The sequence below is a fragment of the Erythranthe guttata genome, chromosome 14 (assembly GCF_056151865.1).
Source record: "Erythranthe guttata isolate IM_541 chromosome 14, IM_541, whole genome shotgun sequence".
In the NCBI taxonomy this organism is placed as follows: domain Eukaryota; kingdom Viridiplantae; phylum Streptophyta; class Magnoliopsida; order Lamiales; family Phrymaceae; genus Erythranthe; species Erythranthe guttata.
The window spans coordinates 10,342,501-10,350,681 of record NC_142546.1 but is presented as its reverse complement, the minus strand read 5'-3'; the positions used below and the strand labels follow the sequence as shown (position 1 = coordinate 10,350,681).

Here is an 8,181-nt window from a genome sequence, read left to right as displayed (position 1 = left end):
AAATTGATTTCAATTAATAGAACACATATATAATATTGATTATAGTTCTACTTAATTAGTAGTACCTCAACATTATATGAATGATTTATGCTAGTTGAGGTTCTATAATTATTTTGAAAAACCCGATAATTAATTAATGTAATTAATTATATAGTTAGGTCGTATGTTCCTCTTAGGACAATATGCGTTTCCATATACCTTTAGAGAACATAGATGTAGGAATCACATAGACCAATCCGAACCTTCTGATGAGATAAAACTTTTAATAAAACCCCTCATTCTTAATTTAATTGAGAATCATTTCAAGCTATAAAGAATGACCCAATCTGTTGAGTTATTTCTTTCCTTCTGCCAACGGTTGGATTATGTGTAGCCCTTTACTGTAGTGCAGTAAGCCGTGTTAGCGGGGAGTGCTATGGTAGAGTAAGCTGTAATTCAATTGACATATTGATGAAGGTAGCCATAGAAAAGGGTTATGTTGGATTAACTTGGTCGGCTAGATTAACTAGGGACTGCATTAGTTTGGCATAATCAAGTTCTATGAGCATCTTTGATTGGTAGGTTAGACTTGACACACGACGATTTTGATATTCGCGAGATTAACTTAGGTCATTATCAAGTGTGAGGAAAATTAATTTAGGGTCATATTGTGGATATGATTGATTGTGATCTACCATTGGGCAAACATAATCGGGCTAGATTAACTACGGGTTATATTTGTCTATTGGACCTAAAGCCCATTAAGAAAAATCAGTTTTCTCGTTTGTCTACTAGAGGGAAGTGGAACTCGATAAAATTAGTGGGAGAACAATTAAATAACATAAGTCCAAACATTTAATTGTAACAATCATTTAACGCGAATCTCTAATAATCCTCTTCTCTATATGTCTCAGATAATCATGTCTAAGAATCCCATAATGTCAATCATCGACAATAAACTCAATGGCCCTAATTACCTAGATTGGTTGCGTAGTCTTAAGCTTGTGCTAACTGTTGAGGGGCGTCTCTATGTTTTGAACGAGAGGCTTCCCGCCACTATACCTGCCACAGCGACTGATGCTGAAAAGGAAACTTATGAAGTTTGGAAGAAAGATGACACTCATGCTAGGTGCTATATGATAGCCGCCATGGAGCCCGCGCTTGCGAGGAAATATGAGTCTCACATGCATGCTTTCGATATAAAGGCTCATCTCGATAGCATGTATAGTGAGAATATTAGGGCATCGAGGTACGCTGCTACAAAGGAGTTGATCACAGCGAGACTGCGCGAAGGGACTTCGGTCCACGAGCACTGTCTCAAAATGATCACTCTCCTTGAAAAGCTAGTGAATCTTGATGTCACCCTCCCGGCCGAGCTCTCGTTGGATTTGATCTTGTTGTCTCTTCCTAGTTCCTATGAATCGTTCATAGTGAACTTCAACATGAACAAACTAGATCCTCCCTTGGATGAGTTAATGAACATGTTGGTCAGCTTCGAGTCCACCATTAAGAAAGAGAAGTCTGTTCTCATTGCTGCTACTTCTGGAAAGAAGAGTTCTTTCCAAAAGAAGAGAAAGGAAAGAGTTCCCTTCCCAAACAGCAAGTTCGAAGTGGGTGAAGGTAGTGGGGGCCCCAAAGCAAAGGTTGGTAAGCAAGATGATGATGCTTGCCATCACTGTGGAAAGAAAGGACATTGGCGCCGCAACTGCAAGGCTTACCTAAAGCAGAAAGGTTCTGAAAAGGGTACGTATTTCATTGACGTAAATTTGTCTATTAACTCTTCTTCTTGGGTATTGGATACGGGCTATGGCTCACATTTGTGCAATGATTTGCAGCTAATGCCAAGAAGTCGAAGACTTAGAGCGGGTGAGACCTACCTAAGGATGGTGAATGGAGCAAGAGTTGCTGCTGAAGCCATTGGCACAATTTACTTAAATGTTTTGGATTCTAGTTTTCCTATTGTTTTGAACGATTGTTTATTTGTTCCGTCGCTCATTAGAAACCTTATTTCTATTCCTGTATTAGATATTGAAGGTTTTACTTTTGTTTTTGGAAATTCGATTTGCATTATACAAAAGAATGAGAATTTAATTTGCAAAGGACGACTATTAAACAACTTATATGAACTGAATCCAAATGAAATACCTATTAATGTTATATCAGCAAAACGTAAGGAGATAGATCAAAACCCCGCACAACTTTGGCACGCTAGATTAGGTCATGTCTCTTTAAGAAGGATGAACGATTTTGTCAGTGAAGGATTGTTCTCTTTGGAGGACGTGAAATCACTACAAACTTGTGAATCCTGCCTTAAAGGGAAAATGACCAAGTCACCCTACAAAGGGAAAATGGAACGAGCCGAAGGTCTTTTGGATTTGATCCATACAGACGTATGTGGTCCACTAAGTGTTAGTGCGAAGGGTGGATATAACTACTTCGCTACCTTTACCGATGAAGTACAAGTCTGAAACTTTTGAAAAGTTCAAAGATTTTAGACACGAAGTGGAAAACAACTCGGACGAAGTATTAAGAAGCTACGATCCGATCGTAGTGGAGAATACTTGAGCATCGAGTTCATTGACTATCTAAAAGAGAATGGGATACAATCCCAATGGACTCCACCGGGAACTCCTCAACTTAATGGAGTGTCCGAACGTCGGAATCGAACTTTATTAGATATGGTTCGATCAATGATGGGGTTCACAAACTTACCGGCATACTTGTGGGGTCATGCACTCCGTACTGCCGCGTATTTGCTGAATAGAGTTAACACCAAAGCAGTTAAATCCACACCTTATGAACTTTGGCATTCCCGGAAACCCAACTACAAACATATTAGGATATGGGGTTGTCCCGCTTATGTGAAGCGATTAGTGGGAGATAAGTTGGATAGTAAATCCGACTTGTGCTATTTTGTGGGGTATCCCGAAGACTCGATGGGATACGAGTTCTACTATGTCAAAGAAGCAAAGACGTTTGTTTCGAGAAATGCCACCTTTTTGGAAAGGGAGTTTCTATCCGATAGAAAGGGCAGCATGATAGAACTTGAAGTAGTTCAAGAACCACAAAGTGAAGTTCAAACGCAAGAACAAGTAATCGAACCAATACAACAAACCACTAATATACCTCCTGAACCTACGGTACGTAGATCCGAAAGAGTTCGGAAAATGCCGGATAGGTTATTCCTCCTCGAGAATGATGAAGATCATGTTGATCTTGGACAAGATCCAAGAACATACAATGAGGCCGTATCGGATGCGGACATGGGACATTGGCTAACTGCCATGAAATCCGAAATGGACTCCATGTACTCCAACAAGGTATGGACCTTGGTAGATCCACCCAAAGGAATTGTTCCTATAGACTGCAAGTGGATCTACAAGAAGAAAATTGGAGTTGATGGAAAGGTATCGACCTATAAAGTTAGATTGGTAGCAAAAGGATACACTGAAAGGCAAGGTGTTGACTATGAGGAAACCTTTTCGCCAGTCGCGATGCTGAAGTCCATTAGGATTTTGCTGGCCATAGCTGCGTGGTACGACTACGAGATATGGCAAATGGATGTGAAGACCGCCTTCCTTAATGGAGATATTGAGGAAGAAATTTACATGGCGCAGCCGGAAGGCTTCATATCTTCTGGAAGTGAGCAAAAAGTTTGCAAGCTCCAGCGATCCATTTATGGATTGAAGCAAGCATCCCGTAGTTGGAACATTAGGTTCGACTCAACTATCAAAGAGTTTGATTTTGAGAAGAATCCGGAGGAACCTTGTGTATACAAGAAGGTTAGTGGGAGGGCAGTAATATTTTTAGTGCTTTACGTTGATGACATTCTACTCATTGGGAATGACGTAGGAATGCTGCAACAAACGAAAGCATGGTTGTCCACACGTTTCTCAATGAAGGATTTGGGAGAAGCATCTTACGTATTAGGAATACGCATCTATAGAGATAGAACAAGGAAGATGCTTGGCTTATCCCAAAGCCTGTACATAGACACCGTTATGAAACGGTTTAGCATGGAAGAATCCAAGAAGGGATTCTTGCCAATGTCCCATGGGGTTCGTCTCTCGAAATCTATGTGTCCACAAACACCTACTGAAATCGAGGAGATGAAAAGGACGCCCTATGCTTCTGCCATAGGAAGCATAATGTATGGCATGCTATGTACGAGACCCGATATTGCGTATGCTGTGAGTGTCACAAGCAGATATCAGTCTAACCCCGGCCCGGCTCACTGGAAAGCCGTGAAAGATATCCTCAAGTACTTGCGAAGAACTAAGGATATATTTTTGGTCTATGGGGGTGCCGAGTTGAAATTAGAGGGTTTTACTGACTCTAGTTTTCAATCGGATGTGGCCGACTCAAAGTCGAATTCTGGATTTATATTCACGCTTAATGGTGGTGCCGTGTGTTGGAAGAGTTCCAAGCAAAGCACGACGGCCGATTCCACTACCGAAGCGGAATACATTGCAGCGTCCGAAGCTGCAAAAGAAGGGACTTGGATAAGGAAATTCATCCAAGAGTTGGGTGTCATTCCTGATGCTAGTGATCCAGTACCGTTGTACTGTGATAACACCGGAGCCGTGGCGCAAGCTAAGGAGCCACGATCTCATCAGAAGTCGAAGCATATTCTGAGGAAGTATCACGTGATCCGAGAGATCATTGATAGAGGTGAAGTCAAGGTTGAACGAGTCACCTCGAAAGAGAACGTTGCAGACCCCTTCACGAAGCCTTTACCGAGATCGGTCCATGAGAAACATCGAGAGTCGATGGGATTGCGATTCATGGGTAGTTGGCTTTAGGTCAAGTGGGAGATTGTTAGAGTAGGTGACCAACAAGCCAACTTGTGGCTGTGGTCTTTCGTATTTATTATTGTAATAAACGAACCTTTATTCGTATTAATGATAAAACACCTTGGCATTCTATATCTTTGTCCCTTTGTCACAAGCATAGATATAGTCCTTACAGTTATTACAAGTACTAGTAATTGATCGTTAGGATCGTGAGATATTTACTCAAGTATTATAACTGTTAAACGTGTTCCTAGTGGAAGGGTTACGCCACTAATGAGGATATCGGCCTTTCCCATTAAGACTAGCACTTAGTGTATGTGTACTGCATCTCATCAGTAAACGGTATTGTGATATCGGCATGCATAAGTGGGTGCTCGTAAGTTGACGAGTTCACTGAACTCCCTCACCCTAGAAATCTCTAAGTGGTTCCCAATAATCGAGTAGAGATATCTATGGTATAGTTGTACACCATTAGTCCTTATGACCTAGACATCACCGTGACTTCACTAGAGGACCAGCTGTATCGTGACCTGTCCCTGAGTTCCACCGAGGACCATCCCAAGGGCCAGTGTTCGTGCAGTCCGAAATCTAGTGGGAGGTCTGTGCATTGTAGTCGGGGATTCGATCGCTAGAATAGTCTTGGATGTCCTGTGTGTTCTGAAAGTTTGTAATCATTCTAAGTCTCTGGCCAGAGCTGACTAAGTGGTGATTAGAGAATTCGATTCTCTAAGTCATGCACGTAAGGATTACAACACTTAGAACGATCGCACCGTCATCGAACAGATAAAGAGGTCTCGATGAACCAATGCCTCTAGTTCGATCAGGACATATGTATCGAAGGGACCGTACTGTACGTTAACTATATCTGAAGGTTCTTGCAGGCACTTCATTTGTATCTAGGGAATCATGACGCGTAGTTGCTAGACGCCAATCTTGATTCGTTGGGTGATTAAGGTGAAACGAGCTTCATCTTAATCGTAACTCGAAGGGGACGAGTTTTGACCACAAAGGGTTGTGGGCCCACGGCTAGCTTACACCTGAACCATCGAGGGTCACACTGCTCGTGCACATGAGATCTTTGAATAAACGGTCAGAGATAAAATAGTTTATCTTTGCATGATTGGAAGTCAATATGATTGAGTCCAACATTCGTAATTTGGAATTATGAATGAGAATAAGAAAAGGAAAAGAATAGGCGAACGTATTAGTGAACTTTCTAAATCGGGAAGTTTCCAAATTTAGAAAGTGCACTGAACTAGGGTTTCCACTTTTGGAAAGTTGGAAAATGAAAGATAGCACTCGTAATGACGAGGAAGTTATAATGAATCCGAAAATGTAATCGTTGCAATTTTTCGGTCATTGACTTAAGAGAGACGAGCAAGTAAAGATACTAACGGACTTAAGTTGTTAGGCCCGGTCCAACTTAAGCCCGCTAGGGTTTTATGCAAGACATATAAATACTTGATTTATAGGTCTTGCACAAGACATACAACACAACCCTAACCCTAGCCGCTCGTACCCTCTCTCTCTCGGCCCTCTCTCCTCGGCCACCGCGCCGCCGTCGCCGGAGCTTCACCGGAATCGGCCATTCATTGGCCGATTGTTTCGGTATTGTTTTTCCTTCTCTTTTTCTTCCGTTTTTCTAACTATTACGTGTCTAGTGCCACGTGTTTAGTAGATCGAAGTATACGAGGTGAAATCCGAGAGGAGGAAGACTGTAGATCGAAGAATCGAGGAGCAACGCACAAGCCGAAGCCGCACGCTGCCCCACGCGCCGCCCCGGAAGACCGCGCGTATACCTCACGCGCCGCCGTGGGCCGATCTGCTGCTGCTGCCGCTGCACCGCTGCTGCCCCGATTGTACGGATTGGTTTCCGTAGCAATCTCGACTTGCTAAACGCTCCTACATCACGCTTCAAGAGGTAAATACACGAAACCCTAGTTTCGATTCGTTTATGTTTAAACCATGATTTCATGTTTGCTATCGTATGATTTTATGTGATTATATGTAATCGTTTTAATCTTTGGAAGCATGTTAATTGGTTTAAACGCGAGCATGTTAATTGATTTAAATTCGGTTAAATTATTTAGCATGTATGTTGTTTTTAATTTCGCTGGAAGCGCAAAGGTACGCAATTAATTGATTTAATTTGTCGGGCATGTTCTATGTGTGTTTTAAAGTCGTTTAAATCACATAAATTTTTGTTTTCCGCTGCGTATGCGTGCCCGAAACCCAACACTTTAGTCTTATCATATCTGGTCAGGGGTCTCACTAATTAACAATGAAACTTGGGTATATGCAAAAGTCTTTAAAAATCAATTGAGTTTAATTCAAAATATTTTGTATTCGAGGGGTATTGCATATTTCCCCATAAATTATTTATCATTTGATCTTCTTCCTAACGGATGAATGATGCCATTGGCTTTGAGGAATTATTAAACAGTATATGCATGGCTGTGAGTAAGGAATAGAGTTTCTTATTAGTCCCACATCGGTTGTGGTAGTCAGAAACGCTAGAGAAATAGATTATAAAACAAGAGGGCCTATTAGTGTAAAAGCTCATACCTTTCTCGGCCTTTTGGCTAAGATCAAGTGTAGTATCTGTTCTTATCAGTTTAATATCTGATATGTGGGCCATTGCCTCACACGATATTAAATTATTTTTTAAGGGGAAAGATCCATTAAGGCAGCTTGCTGTCTGGGTCTTTGAGCGTTGCCAATGTGTTGCACTACTGCACGGGCCTGGCGCACCCCAACGAATCTAGTTGAATAATTTAACTTAGTTGACTCAGATTTTGTATTCAGCAATATAATTTTGTATTCAGCAATATAATTGATTACATATAATGTAATCATGTTTAACAATATCTAATATTCAGAACATACTCCAATCTACAAATGTGATGAAAATATTGAGCCAAACAATTTTAAGTCTCAATTGTCACTAAGTATTTATAATCTACCGATTTGCTAACTTATGCACAAAAACACTAGACCATCATCACCAAAAATGAGAAATTTAAAACCTTTAACATAACAAGTTAAAAGATAATAGGCAAGTCAACAAGTTAAAAAGCTTCAAGGAAATCAAAAGCCTCGTCGGCAGGCCATTGTCGCTCCAAAATTTGCATTTTTTGAGCACATCTCTCCAATTGAATTAACCACATGTCTACGCTATATGCATTTCTCGCGTAATCTCAAGTGGCTGCAGAACACATCCATAATTTCTCTATTCTTGTCAAGCTTTGATTAAAGCTTTAGATCCCCCATGCACACACACAATAAAACATGCAATCAAGGACAATGACTTGTTCGAGATATACAAAGTTAAACCATATTTGACAATTACTGTTAGCTTTAACACGATTCCAGCCTACGGTTATGCATGATATATTTTCTGTTAAACTAA

General features: G+C 40.9%; 1 non-coding gene across 1 annotated transcript; it reads left to right on the top strand.

Annotated features, from left to right (window-relative positions):
- Positions 1–7,333: 7,333 nt before the first annotated feature.
- Positions 7,334–7,528, top strand: LOC148765170 (U2 spliceosomal RNA). Its single transcript, XR_016030025.1, has one exon. It is a non-coding gene; the product is annotated as a U2 spliceosomal RNA (small nuclear RNA).
- The last annotated feature ends 653 nt before the right edge of the window (positions 7,529–8,181 follow it).